General features: G+C 44.0%; 1 pseudogene; it reads left to right on the top strand.

Annotated features, from left to right (window-relative positions):
- Positions 1 to 233: 233 nt before the first annotated feature.
- Positions 234 to 350, top strand: LOC136647153 (5S ribosomal RNA; annotated as a pseudogene).
- The last annotated feature ends 14,796 nt before the right edge of the window (positions 351 to 15,146 follow it).

Raw genomic sequence — 15,146 nt, 5'->3', positions numbered from 1 at the left:
GGTGTTCTAAGGTATGGGGAGGCCATATGCGACCTCCCCGAGCCTCAGAACACCCCGTGGACGTGGCTGGAAGTTGCCAACACGAACTGGAAGTGGCTTCCTGTTGTTTCCAGGAAGACCTCTGAGAGTGGAAGCTTGGCATCTGCACATACTCAAATCCATGGCTGCTGAGCCCATTGATAAGGAGGGCCCCCTGTACTATAGTGCTGTTTCACTCAGCACTTTGTATTCTAGGCAGCAACTGTTACCCTGCACATGCCTGATCTCGTCTGACCTCAGAGGCTAAGCAGGGTCAGGCCTGGTTAGTACTTGGATGGGAGACCGCCAGGGAATACCGGGTGTTGTAGGCTTATACCATAGTCTTTCGAGACTGAAGGTTGCCAACCATTCTTGTATTCTAGGAACACATCCAGCGTTAAAAGAGGTGTTACTGTATATGGAAGGAAGGTGCATGTATTGAGTGCTCATAAATAGAAAAACGACTTTGTTGTTGGGGACAAAAAGAGATAACGGTATAAGTTATGTTATCTCCTGCATACAGTAATGGTTGGCTTTTCCTTCCTTTCCTCCAAGGATTTCAATAGGACCTTTAAATAATGAAAAACTAATAGAAAAAGAAAGACCAAAAATAAAAAGAACATACTTCATATGGTAATGTATTAACAATTCCAGCTGTCCAGAGATATAGTAGATCTACTAGAATTCATTTCCCGAGCAGCAAGATTTCTGTTCTGTCACACTTAACATTATTTATTGGCAACCTTTTGTATCCTAAGAGCTCTTTTACCAACCCAAGTACATTCCTTTAAGTTGTTTTTCACTAAGGTGGTCGGATTTAACAATATTTCTAGGTTTATGGTACATTTTTCTTGCATTCTATTAATCTAGGTGGAAGATAGGAATCCTGCTCCGTCCTATAAATACTTCTGGAGACTTACTGCAAGATCAAAGAGAAGCCTTGCAAGTGGAAGAAGCATCAATGCACACTGTCGGCCACAGAAATGAAATGGCCTTTGGACTAGCTAAAGCACTACGTGACCCAGTCCAATCTAAATCCCTCTCCCACCAAAGCTGATATGCCAAGGAGGCTCACACTGCATTTTATGGTGGGGGGACAGTTGCAGAGGTCTCCTTGAGGTAAGCGAACTTTTGTTTACTTGCCGTGGGGATAGTTCCCATAATCCCTATGGGACTCTTTGGTCCTGCACCATTTAGCCTACTGGCATAGGACAAAGTCATATAAAGGCAGCAGAAACTCTTGTGCAGGTGAACCTGCCCTCTTCTTCTCTTGTTCCACCTCCTCCCCTGCTCGCCTCCCCGCCCAGAAACTCCCATTCCTCCACCTTCCCACCCCATTCCACCCACTGCCACCTTACCTTTTGTTGGTGGACACTGGCCTGGCTCAATGCTGGTGGCCTTGCTGCATTGGCCAGCGACATTGGAGCATGAAACAGTGTCGCACCGCTTCCAGCAGAATCCATGCACTTCTGCCTGAATCCTTCCAGTTCCAGTGGATATTTGTGCATTTTGTCAGCAGAGAAGTCAAGTTGGATTGGAGTGACAGTCTGTGAGGCTCCTGCTGAGAAACCGCAACCATTACTGTGAACAGAAATGCAAATATTTCAAACAGGTATACATTTTCATTTTTCATCTACTCACTCTCTCTTTCTTGGTATTTTTATTTCAAAAATTATAAAATTATCATGGAGAAGTAGTACAGACTCTTTACCACCTAATACAGGGATGTCAAACGTAAGGCCCACAGGCCAGAAGTGGCCCCCAGAAGTAATATATCTGGCCACTGTTATAATTGGGTTCTCCCCATGTGATAATGGGGCTCTCTCGTAACTTGAAATTATGAACAAGATTTGCATATTTTCTCTTCTATCATTTGCAGCGAATGAGTTTTAATGTGAGAACTAAGTGCTTATTTCTGACCATCATCTGCTTAATGATGTCACTTCCAACCCTAAGCAGGCACCATGAATGTTATTTGGTCCACTATATGAAACAAGTTTGACACCCCAATCTAATACATCTGTACTAACATTTGTAGTACATCGTAACTAAGAAAAGCACCAATGAAACACACGTTCTACTGTCATGCCAGGCCTTTGTGCTGTTGCAAAAGTGCTATAAAGTGCTTCGCAACAGCACCAGGCCTGCATGCGTTGGCAAGAAGGCCAGAGCCTTCCTGCTGGTGCCAGCACTCACAGGGCCGTTCACCAGAGCAGATGAAGGGTGCTGAATGGGCAGGAGAGGGTAGCAATGGGGTCGGGTGGGTGGATCAGGTCTAGGGGGGGGGCTGGATCAGTAGCACCAGCACATATCATATCCTACGCCCCTTCCCAGGCCTGATCCATCAACACAAACTTGCGCCAGCTATAGAGCTGGAACAGGTCTAAGTTGACACATTGCAGCTGCTGGGGCTTTCCCTGGGACGAGGGGACAAATGTCTCCTTACCTCGAGGAGACCTCCAGCAGCCAAACCTGCTCCAGACCTGCTTCAGACTTGCATCACCTTCTGGGAATTTAGGTAGGATTGGGCTGCCCATCTACAAGACTATATTTCCCCATTGGTCAATAAACCACAACTCAAATAATAGAGGAGGGTTTCTTGACGCTTCTGTTTCTGGAAAAAGTAACAGAGAAAGAGTAAGCCACAAGACATGAAAGGAAATTATATGGGGATAACTGTCTACCTCTTCTTCCATCAAACAAATTTAGGGTCAAAATACACTTAATGGTCAATGCACGCAAGACCCTGTTCTTTGCTTTCTTGAATTGTGCTCCAGGGTGGCAAAATGGGACAAAATCATGGTGGGATTAAGATCACGATAAAGTATTGGAGCTTTAGGACTGTTACAGTTCTAATCATTTTTGTCCTCAGGCACTATTTTAATTTGGAGGGGAAAATGTTCCATGGAATGTCAGATGTTCCAGAATGTGGGGAGAAGAGGAGGACCACTGTGGAAGAAGTCACCGGTTCCACACATACTGGGAAAGAAGAGGATTCTTGCTGGTGCCTGGCTTTCTAATCCTTTCTATGTTTAGCATTTGGCTCATGGATTACATTTGATGTTTTTAGCTTGCTTTAACTCAGTAGTGATGTACAGTGACAATTGCAGATGTATTAGTGGCAGCAGGGGAAAGCAATCTTAACAGCTCAAACCAAGATAGTGTCAAAGTGGAACAGGAGCAGATGCAGGGGGGCCCTGTGCCTGCAGCATCTCCTCCACCTTCGGTGAACCAGAGTCATCAGGAATCGCAATTAATCTTGCTGACCTGTAAAAGCAAGTGCTCCTCACTGCGGTAATCCACCATCTGACAAGGCACCTCTGTCTCATGTTGCTGGCTGGAGAAATACATATGATGGCTGGTATTTGAAGGAAGAAACAAAGCACTAAGATTATGGCAAGTAGGTTCAATTCATTTGGAATTCTGCCATTAGGTGAACTGGGCCAGGTAAGAAATGCATGCCCCCCTTCGTTCTAGAATCAGAGGGACTTCATAAAATCTACATTACAGTAGGGGTGGGCTGCAGCCTCTTTCTAAAAATAACCCTGTGATAGTCTTAAAATGTATATATTATTGCTATGGAAACTGAATTAATACCTTGGCTATGTAGTCAGTAGGGGCAGTTAGTCGTACGGATAACAGCAACACGTTCACATTCAGAGCTGAGTTTATCATTTTCCCACCATGTTGAAAGAGCAGAGCCAGCTGTCATGTTCAAGCCTGCAGCCGATGTTTTGGCAGGCGCATGGATGATGCAGAGGCCTAACACGAAAGCATGGTTTATTTCAGGCACAAGAAAGGGAATCTTGCAGAAGGGCACAAAGTATTATGAAAAAAAGTTATGCCCCACTTTTCAACAAAACAATGTGGTTTACATAGCAAAAGAGGTGAAAAGATTGAGAGCCATCAGAGAGGAAACTGTCTACAAAAAAGACACATAAGAGACACAAGAACTGGAACAAAGGCTATGCTCTCCCTCTGCCAAAATTAAAGAAACCACCACTTCAAAGGTGCCCTGCTCAGTTGTCACATTCACGTACTTTCTTGCTTTGTTTATGTGCTTTTCCAGCCATCATGCAGATTCCAGAAGCAGATTTCAATGCAATGGGAATGTTTTCTGTGGAAGAACCAGGGATGGGCACTTGACTCATGTTGACTCAACTCGAATTGCCCCAAAACACTGTTTTTGATTACTTGAGTCATCAAGTCATGAACTTCACTGACCCTGACTTGACTCATGACTTGGGGCAGTAACTCAAAAAAATAGTTGGGACTTGAAATGCCTCATGTCCCGACATGTGTGTGTTCTTGCTTACATACCCCACCACCGTCTTCCTTTTTCATGAATTTTTGCTCAAGGACTTGCTACTCGCGACTCGAAATGTCTAAGACTCACAACTTGAAGGACTTGAAATTTTTCCAAGTCAAGATGTGACGGGTGCATGCTATGACTTGCAAGTCGGGTCTAGTGGTCATTGCTTCACAACTCAACTCATGTGACTCAGGCTCAGTGATTGGAGGACATCCCTGGAAGGAACGCTCTGATCTAAAAGGCTTGACCTACAGTCTGAGACTCTGAATTCTTTCACCCAGGTATAGGTTTGCCACTTCATGAAAACTCGACTTTAGTGAGTGTGTAGCAAAGTCAAGATTTCGACCAGGGACTTCCGCATTTGCTGCTTAGCCTGTGAACCACTTTGCTAAATGAGCAAATGACTACTTTCTAATGTTTCTAATGACTACTTTTTCTTCTCTGAATGAAGAACCTGAACTCCTGTGCCCAGTATCAGTGACAGAACTAAAGCCCACTCTGGAATTCATTTTGTTGTGTTGTCACAATCTAGCCGAGAGGCTAAGTGTGGATCTTAAACCTAGACAGCTAGCACAGGTTTCCTGTGATCCTTCAGCAAGCACTAATTGAATTAGTGATGACAAAATTCAATATGGTGGGCAGCAGGGCAGCAAGGAAAGGAGGACAAACACAAAAATTGTCTCTCTGAACTCTTCTGTCTGCTGCCTCTGGTTTGTCTCATCACAAGACTTGCCCAGTGACACATGTAAATGCACTTGCATATTCACCAAAACATGCCTGTTGGTCTTCTGGCCCATGTCAAAAAAACATCCGCATACCACAGCATCATAATTACCACAAGCCACAGGCACTCTGCTCTTTAAGCCCCAAATTGGGGCTATCCAGTAGCAGACATACCCATCGCAGCTCTAGAAAGATGTTCACTGCTCAGATAAAGAAGTGATGACAATGAAACATTTCTTGGAATACGGGTGAAACACTGCTTGCATGACTCTAGGGCAGTGGTCTCCAAACTGGAGACAGCTGCGCAACAGAAAAGACGTCCCCAGCACGACCGGCACTTACCATTCCACCAGGGAGCTACACGTCCCTGCTTCCCATCTCTGGATCTGGCCTGCAGGACAGGGTCTGGAGAGCCCTGCTCCAGGGCATGGTGCTTGAGAGCCCTTAGTTACCCTCTATGGTACCTGTAGGAGGTGTTTCCCTTGTGTAACTTCCTCCCTCCCACATGCTCACTTTCTTCCCTTACTGACCACTGAAGCAGTAAAAACCAAGGCTGCTGTGCTCTGTCCCCAATGGCAGGCAGCTGTTGTTGAGGAGCAACCTCCTTTCTTGATCCACACAAAGAGAACAGCTGCAGGGTTCACTAAGCTGAAGAAGACTCTGATAGTAGACAGAAAGTTGCAGCTGCTTTGAAGCTCCAACTTGAAGAATATGGCAAGGGGGCACTCTTAAGCTTATATAACAAGTAGCTTGTTCTGGATGGTATCCTATTTTTTGCATGTTATATGGCCTTAGAATTATATTTGTGCCTTTGGGTCCTCTGTAGCACATTGAGTACTTCCACATTTTTTCTGGTTGGAGTTTATTCTGTTGTCAATCCCGTGTATTCCAATCACTCAAAGCTTGATATGTCCTTCGGGTGATGCACCTGAAGGATGATAAATACTGCATAAAGTTGTCAGAAAGCTGGAGTGCTTTTGAAGCTCCATCTTGAAATCTGCTGCAGCCTTCTCGAATGGCTAGAATATAGCATCCGCAAAAGTGACTTGCCCAAGATACAAAACTTCTGAACTTTAACCTGGTGCTATGCCTCGTCTGCTAGGCAGTCTTTCTTCCATTTTTTAAAAAATAAACCAGTAGTTTAATGGAATTCATTTTCCTTCGCTCCCATAAGTATCTCACCCAACTATTACTTATTTCCTTCTATAACACTTTCACCACCTTTGACTGCCCAGTCTTGGTTGCTACTCTATCTCCTACTGTCTGGTGTCCCTCTCCTCCCTGCTTCAAATTTCACTCACATTTCTTCTTAGAAATATGTCTTTATCATGGCTGCTTTGCTCTGATTCAGTTTCCACTTTTTCTCTGCAGCTATTATTCAATGCCACAGAGTATTAGGGGGATACATGAACTGGTTGGCATGCCTGAGCTTTCAGTTAGGAGGAAAATGTATAAGGACAGACTACTTATTTTGACCTTCTATGACCTTGAGAGGCAGGATTTAGTAGCTTTATATGTATCTGGGACAGTGTTCTATCAGAAAATCCCTGTAGATGTCACTCACTCCAGGCTGCTTATAGGTATATTACCTGCCGCTGTCAGAAAGAGTGTCTTGCATTTATACGTAGCTTTGCTCCCATGTTCCTTTGGCTTTATGGGGTTTGATTTATTCAGTGCAGAGTGGCTCTACCGCTCTGTCTTTATGACGGCTTCTGGCACAGAGCAAGGAGGCCTATAAGTGCGATATTGTCAATTTTGTCCTTCTAATGGTTGTGTCTCGCCAAAGCAGAGACAAGTTATATTTTTAACGTCTTGGATATCCCCAGTATTGGTGCAGAGTTCATATGGAGAAAAGAAAACCCACTAAGCAACTCTAACTAACATAAGGGCATCAGGCCTGCAAATTACTCCTCCTCTAACACAGACTAACATTATTTGATCTGTTTTGTTTCAGAATCTGCTTCTGTAGGAAAGGCTATAAAAACAGCTTTGCGAAGAATCAAAGGAGAATTTTATACAAGTTCTCTGTCAGGAATGCCAGAGCACTGATGCATATGTAACCTATTTCAAGGCAGAGCTGACATTAAGAATCGCAATTAAGAAACCGGGAAGGAATCCAGCTGGAACGAGGAGTGCTATGAAAGACTAGAACTATTCAATTGTAAAAATCCCTACGGGGGTTTAGAACAGCCTGCCTATGTAAACCGCCTTGGATTAAAGTCTGAGGAGAAATCTGATGACCAAAGAAAGGTGGTATATAAATACCTGCATAAATAAATAAGAATCTTCAGGAGGCTGCCAAAGGCCAATCTCAGAGACCCAATCTGTGGTGGTGTCGCTCAGTTGTCCTTTCCTCTCTCCCATCCTATGTGCAAATAGGAACTTTAGCCCAGGAGCTTTGAGGGATAAGTAGCTCCCCCCACTTTGGGGGATGGAGTAGTGGCTGGAAGAAGTGGCAATGAATGAGTCTCTCATCAGAGAGCAGCACTGTCATTACCTCCTCTCTCCTGTCGAAGCCACCAAACCTACCTTGGAAGGCCCATGGAGGGCCAACAGAGGACGGCTGGCAGAAAACCCATACAAATCTGAAAACAACCCTGTTTGGAAGCACCAAGAGATGTGTGAAAGTCCCATTTTGATAAGATGTGAATGTTCACTTGAAAGCACTCCTTGCCCAAAGGCTCTTGGCCTGTGCACAGTTAGCAGGTGAGGGAGGAGGTTATATGACAAGCCACCATCCACATACTCAGTCTGCACACATAAGGAGTGTTTGACACACACTCAAACATGCACCCCTGCGCATGCTTATCTGGGGCCATGAAGACTATATCATCTGCCCTGCTCCCTGGGAGGTTCAGAAACTAACTGGAGGCCCTTCCTCTAAACCCCAGATATGTGAACGCTGATCATCTGGTTACTCAGCAGTGATAATTAATAAGCTATGACTAATAACCATCTAACCCAGTACTGTTTATCCCAATTGGCTTTCCACTGTCTCAGGCAGGGTCATTGTTACTAAGTGGTTACTTAAGAATGCCTTACTGAAAACGTCAGGGGCTGAACTTGACACTTCAGCCATTTTCCACCCTACCTTACTGTTGCTTGCTACCTTCGTCTCTCCTCCTTCTCTCTGGTCTCCCTTGAAGTGGGGACATCTAGACTGTGGGGCAAGAATTAGCCATTATATTGGTCTGCAAAGTACCGCATAAAGTGATGGGGCTATGTAAAATAATAATCAAGTTCAGGAACTTAGTCCTGGTGCAAATTACTGCCATATGGAACATGTTACAGAGTAGCTAATTTTATATGGAAAATTATAGAGATGGAAAGGTTGGTTGGGTATAAGTAGATTTAATATTTACCTTTTTTTCCTAACGGAATTGAATTATGTTTTTTAGCAATTCAAAAAGGCTTTTGCTTCTATCCTTTTGGGGTTTTTTGTGCAGACAATTTTTTAAGATAAGGAAAAAATAAAATATAATTGCCCATTGTCATTCATCAGGAGAACTAAAATAAACGTAGCCAACATAATCCAATTTTTCAACAAGAGGATTAAAAAGATTTCTGGATGGGTAAAATTGTTCTGCTCTGTTTTTTTGTGGGTTTTTTTTTAATGCACAACTCTTTTCAATTGTCTGTGTGTTTGGCCATTCTGCTTAAATATAAAGCTGGATGATTTGAACGTGATAAGATAGGATAGCACACTTTCAGAGGAAAAAGAAGGGAGGGAAATAATGGCAATGCAGCATTTTTACAAATGTTTTTTCTTAAACTCAAGGGATGAGGTTCAGTGAAATCTGGGACTGTTTGCCAGAATAAATAAATAGTTAAATAACCCAAATACCTAGGAGCCCCACTTACTGCAAAACAGACCTCCACATAGGACTGCTACCATCAGTGGGATAGCTAAGGGGGTGCAGGGGGTAGCAGTTGCACAGGGCATCAAGCTTTAGGGGGCAACAAGCTGAGCTTGACACTAGTGACAAAAATTGTGAAAAACTTGGTATGTATGAATAATACCATCATGTTATATATCATTGGAAAGGTAATTTAATGCTGAATGCAATGAATCAAACTGCATTGGAATATCTGTATTCTATCAAAAGTTATGACCAATTAACCAGAAAATGAAAACACAACTACCTTATGGAACAAAAAGTGGATTTTCTTAACTCAAAACTGACCCATGAGACTGATTGTTCTGAGAGCCAATGACATGTTATTATTATTTAGAATGAGAATGTTGCAATGTCATGTTACCATGATACAGCATGAAACCAACAAGGTAATATGAGTCAGCTCACATTTCCATGTATCATAATACATAACCCTGCTAACTGGGTAAAAGGCACTTTTTCAAGTGATTATTATATTTAGCAGGGGGAGAATAACCGTCCCTCTTCACCCCAGCACTGTGTCTCGAGCCAATCAGGGGCACACTTTTTATTTATTTATTTACTTAATTAAATTTGATTTTGTCTGCGAGTGGGCTACAAATCTTCTTTGAGCCCAGGTAGCAGATAGATGCCTTAGTTATGCCACTGACTGGGGGGAGGTAGCAGAGCAAGTGGGTGGTGAGCTGCTGGGGGGAGGAGGTGGGTTCCTCTTTTTAAAAGAGGTGGGTTTTCACTTTTTGAAAAGCCCAGGCATGATGTCACTTCTGGTTGTGACATCACTTCCGGAGAAACATTTTGAACTTGACAGCGGGCTACATGATCATTAGCTACGCCACTGGCTACTATTATAGAGCTGTTTTCATGGATAAACTCTTAAATGGAGAGTAATTCCAGTTCATAACATACTTCCTGTATAAGTTGTTGTAAGGGTAGCCAGACAATAGGATGGGCAGAGTACCAGGCAAATCTCTCACAAAAACCCTTGACTTCCGACGAGAGGACTTCCCTCAAATGAGGAGGCTGGTTAGAAGGAGGTTGAAAGGGAGGGTAAAAAGAGCCCAGTCTCTCCAGAGTGCATGGAGGCTGCTTAAAACAACAGTAATAGAGGCCCAGCAGAAGCGTATATCGCAAAGAAAGAAGGGTTCCACTAAATCCAGGAGGGTGCCCACATGGCTAACCAGCCAAGTTAGAGAGGCCGTAAAGGGCAAGGAAGCTTCCTTCCATAAATGGAAGTCTTGCCCTAAGGAGGAGAATAAAAAGGAACATAAACAGTGGCAAAAGAAATGTAAGAAGGTGATACGGGAGGCCAAGAGAGACTATGAGGAACGCGTGGCCAGCAACATTAAGGGGAATAATAAAAGCTTCTTCAAATATGTTAGAAGCAGGAAACCCGCCAGAGAAGCGGTTGGCCCTCTGGATGGTGAGGGAGGGAAAGGGGAGATAAAAGGAGACTTAGAGATGGCAGAGAAATTGAATGCATTCTTTGCATCTGTCTTCACGGCAGAAGACCTCGGGCAGATACCGCTGCCTGAATGGCCCCTCCTGACCAAGGAATTAAGTCAGACAGAGGTTAAAAGAGAAGATGTTTCAGACCTCATTGATAAATTAAAGATCAATAAGTCACCGGGCCCTGATGGCATCCACCCAAGAGTTATTAAGGAATTAAAGAATGAAGTTGCTGATCTCTTGACTAAAATATGCAACTTGTCCCTCAAAACGGCCATGGTGCCAGAGGATTGGAGGATAGCAAATGTCATACCAATCTTTAAAAAGGGAAGGAGGGGGGACCCGGGAAACTGCAGGCCGGTCAGCCTAACATCTATACCGGGTAAGATGGTGGAATGCCTCATCAAAGATAGAATCTCAAAACACATAGACGAACAAGCCTTGCTGAGAGAGAATCAGCATGGCTTCTGTAAGGGTAAGTCTTGCCTCACGAACCTTTTAGAATTCTTTGAAACAGTCAACAGGCATGTGGATGCGGGAGAACCCATGGACATTCTATATCTGGACTTTCAGAAGGCATTTGACATGGTCCCTCACCAAAGGCTACTGAAAAAACTCCACAGTCAGGGAATTAGAGGGCAGGTCCTCTGCTGGACTGAGACCTGGTTGAAGACCAGGAAACAGAGAGTGGGTGTCAATCGGCAATTTTCACAATGGAGAGAGGTGAGAAGCGGTGTGCCCCAAGGATCTGTCCTGGGACCGGTGTTTTTCAACCTCTGCATAAATGACCTGGAGACGGGGTGAGCAGTGAGGTGGCTAAGTTTGCAGACGACATCAAACTTTTCCGAGTAGTGAAGACCAGAAGTGATTGTGAGGAGCTCCAGAAGGATCTGTCCAAACTGGCAGAATAGGCAGCAAAATGGCAGATGCGTTTCAATGTCAGTAAGTGTAAAGTCATGCACATTGGGGCAAAAAATCAAAATTTCACATATAGTCTGTGACAGAGCAGGAGAGAGATCTTGGGGTGGTGGTGGACAGGTCAATGAAAGTGTCGACCCAATGTGCAGCAGCAGTGAAGAAGGCCAATTCTATGCTTGGGATCATTAGAAAAGGTATTGAGAACAAAATGGGTAATATTATAATGCCTTTGTACAAATCGATGGTAAGGCCACACCTGGAGTATTGCGTCCAGTTCTGGTCGCCACATCCCAAAAAGGATATAGTGGAAATGGAAAAGGTGCAAAAGAGAGCGAATAAGATGATTGCTGGGCTGGGGCACCTTCCTTATGAGGAAAGGCTACGGCATTTCTCCTTCAGTCTAGAAAGGAGACACCTGAAGGGGGACATGATTGAGACATACAAAATTATGCATGGGAAGGACAAAGTGGATAGAGAGATGCTCTTTACACTCTCACATAACACCAGAACCAGGGGACATCCACTAAAATTGAGTGTTGGGAGATTTAGAACAGACAAAAGAAAATATTTCTTTACTCAGTGTGTGGTTGGTCTGTGGAACTCCTTGCCACAGGATGTGGTGACGGCATCTGGCCTGGATGCCTTTAAAAGGGGATTGGACAAGTTTCTGGAGGAAAAATCCATTATGGGTTACAAGCCATGATGTGTATGTGCAACCTCCTGATTTTAGAAATGGGCTATGTCTGATGCCATTTTTTGAAATCAACACTCCAAATATACCCAGGAATAGGTCAAACTTTTAAGACAGCAAATTGTGTTTTGGCTTATGTACTAATTAAACAAGAGGGGAAGAAAGGGGGGTCCACAAAAGTTGGTAATTTGTTAACATGCAAGTGGCAAATGGAACAAAATTCTTTGTCAACTCTCTGGGCACTCTGCACTACTTAGGCTGCAACCCTATCCATAGTTTCCTGGGAGTAAGCCCCATAGGCTATAATGAAGACTTACTTCTGAGTAGGCATGCCTAGGAATGGGCTCTTAGTCATGCTATTCCAGGTTCTTGCACCTCCTATTGGCAAGGCAAGAATTAACTGTTCCTGGCATTGGACATAGGTAAATGCACAAAGGGGTTGCATGACCCAGCCTTTCATAGCCTGTGGGCATTGAACTGTTTTCACCTGTGACACTAGGTACTGGGGAAGAGGTCTCCTGAACTTCCCACTCTTTTCGTGCCACTTGTGATCAATCACAATATACTTTTTCAGCCTGCAGTTAGCTTCTGACCGCAGACTTAGCTACTACTGTGGCCAAGTAGCTACTACAAGGGCTGGCTACTATCAGGGCTGACCTTGCCATGAAACAACCTGAAATGGTTATATGGAGCAACACCCATGGGCACTCCTGGAGGGGCAGTGAATGAACAAGACTCCCCCCTCCCCAGCTCATCTGTCCACCATCTTCTCTAGCTTGCTATTCCACTGGGTGCTCCAATCCTCTTCCAACTGGCTGGCAGAAAGTTGGGTTGCAACAGTGGCAGCCTCTTTCCACCAGTGCAACTGGAAGAAGTGGGAGAATACTGCCATGGCTCCAGATCACCTCCCCCTGTCTCCTTGGGGCTTAAAGACTATGGCATGCAGCATCCCTCCTCAGAACCTCTTCTGCTCCTTGCATGTGCAGGAGCAATGCATGCTGGGTTCCAAGCATACACTGCTCCCATTAATTTCAAACAGAAGCAGCATGGAGCAGGGAGGCTGCATGCCATGCTCTTCATAAGTGAAGGGAAGGCAGGCACACCTACTCGTTCACCTGCTTGCCTTTCCACCTTATACATGGGTGTGTGTACAAAAGAAACACTGGGGAGATCCACATGGGGGTGGGGATAAACACTGCTCCTGGTCACTACTTTTCAACAAGTTAGGTCAAAAGTTCACCACTGTTTTGTAATTTTACAGCAAGTCATCATGAGTGGCTTGCAGGAAGTTAATGAGGAAATAATTGAATACTTTGATTCATAGCCTCTATTAAAAATAAATTACCTGATGGCAAAAAAAACTAATCTGTGTAGGCTCATAGGCAGTTATCTTGTTTGAATAAGTAGGTCAAGGAAAGACAGTTAAGATAGAAAAGTTACAACAAAGAACAAGAAGAATAATTTTAACATTACAATAAAAAAGACTTTGTGACTTCACAGTCGCAGCAATTGCTTCTGATTAAAAGATGTTTTTAATCTCGCTCTTCAAGATTTTAGTTTAGTCAATATGATAGATCAATGACACACAGCATTCTCAAATGGTCCCTGTGCAAATCCTGATGAACTGGGCCACATTCTGCTGAAAATTACCTAAGCAGTAGATTTCCAACTAGACAAACTTGCAAAAGAAAAACGCAAGTGACTCTTTTCTGATACAAGACCCAGTGCCATCCTGAAAACTAGAAGTGGGGTCAATAAGAGCTGCCATATGCCTCCAATGGGAATCCAGCAATCTATATTACGTATAGGCTTCACTCAACCATCATGATAGGGACTTTTGGTTTCAGCAAGGGCAGTCCTATGCTCTTAAAAAAAGGCCCCTTTCAGATGTTCAAGAGGAATCCCTTGTATAGCAGAGGTGGTAGCATCCTTGTACCAGGCTCCATCACCAACCCTGCTGCATGTGCACTCTGTCACACAGCTGCAATGCATTAGGAGGCTCGGCCCACTCCATAAGCACCTTAACTTGTATTCGGTGGTGGTCTGTCTCTGTGCAACATGCCTGCATCCATTCACATACCTTCCTGCAACTGAGAAGCCTGACTTTGCAAGATCCTTGATTGTGGAGAGATGTGACTGCCTGTTTATAGTGTATGTATATGTGCTTATGGTGTGGGCAGAGCCATTTGGTCCTCACCACATGTGCATTCAAAGGGACACTTCTGGCTTTCTTCTGGCATTAAGGGCGCAATCCTGACCCCTTATGTCAGTGCTTTCCAGCATAAGCGGTGCCAACGGGACATGTGCTGCATACTGCAGTTGGGTGTCACTCACGGAGGCCTCCTCAAAGTAAGGGAATGTTTGTTCCCTTACCTCAGAGCTGCATTGCCCTTATGACAGTGCTGGAGAGCACTGAAATAAGGGGTTAGGATTGCGCCTTAAGCCTGTCAATTAATGATGGGTTTAACATAATGTGTAGTCATAACATAAGAGCCCTGTTGGATCAGGCCAAAGGCCCAACTAGTCCAGCTTCCCGTATCTCTCAGGAGTGCACAGGACAACAAGATTCCTGTATCCTGTTGCTACTCCCTTGCAACTGGCATTCAGAGATAGACCACCTCTAAAACCCACATGCAGTCATTATGACTTGTACCCTGTGATAAACTTTTCCTCGAAAAAACTGTCTAGTCTCCTTTTAAAGGCATCTTGGTCGTGTCATCATAACATCCTGTGGCAAGGAGTTCCACTGATTAATTACCTGCTGGGTAAAGAAATATTTCCTTATGTCTGTTCTGACTCTCCAGCCAGTCAGCCTGCCTCCAGCTTCACCTTGATCCCGCTGATTTCCAGTTGATGACTTGCAAAACTATCTGTTATCAAAACCAAAATTAACAGCAAATTAAAATTCGGGTCTGCCTGCTCAGTTGTTGGATTTGCCTATGTTTATTTTCCTTTTTTGCCTGGATGAAATGGTTAAATGCTGTCAGCCATAAACTATCAATCAGGTTCAGGCACTAAAAGATGTAAGCGAAGAAGTTGCTAAGGAGGTTGTGCTTGGTTTCATCTTAACATGCATCATTCCAGCACTTGAAGCAAATGTGAAATGTTTTCCTTTCGCAGCAAGTCATAGATTGCTTGCTAG

Source organism: Tiliqua scincoides, chromosome 3, assembly GCF_035046505.1.
Source record: "Tiliqua scincoides isolate rTilSci1 chromosome 3, rTilSci1.hap2, whole genome shotgun sequence".
Classification (NCBI taxonomy): domain Eukaryota; kingdom Metazoa; phylum Chordata; class Lepidosauria; order Squamata; family Scincidae; genus Tiliqua; species Tiliqua scincoides.
The sequence above is the reverse complement of the archived record's forward strand: the minus strand, read 5'-3'. Positions and strand labels throughout refer to the sequence as shown.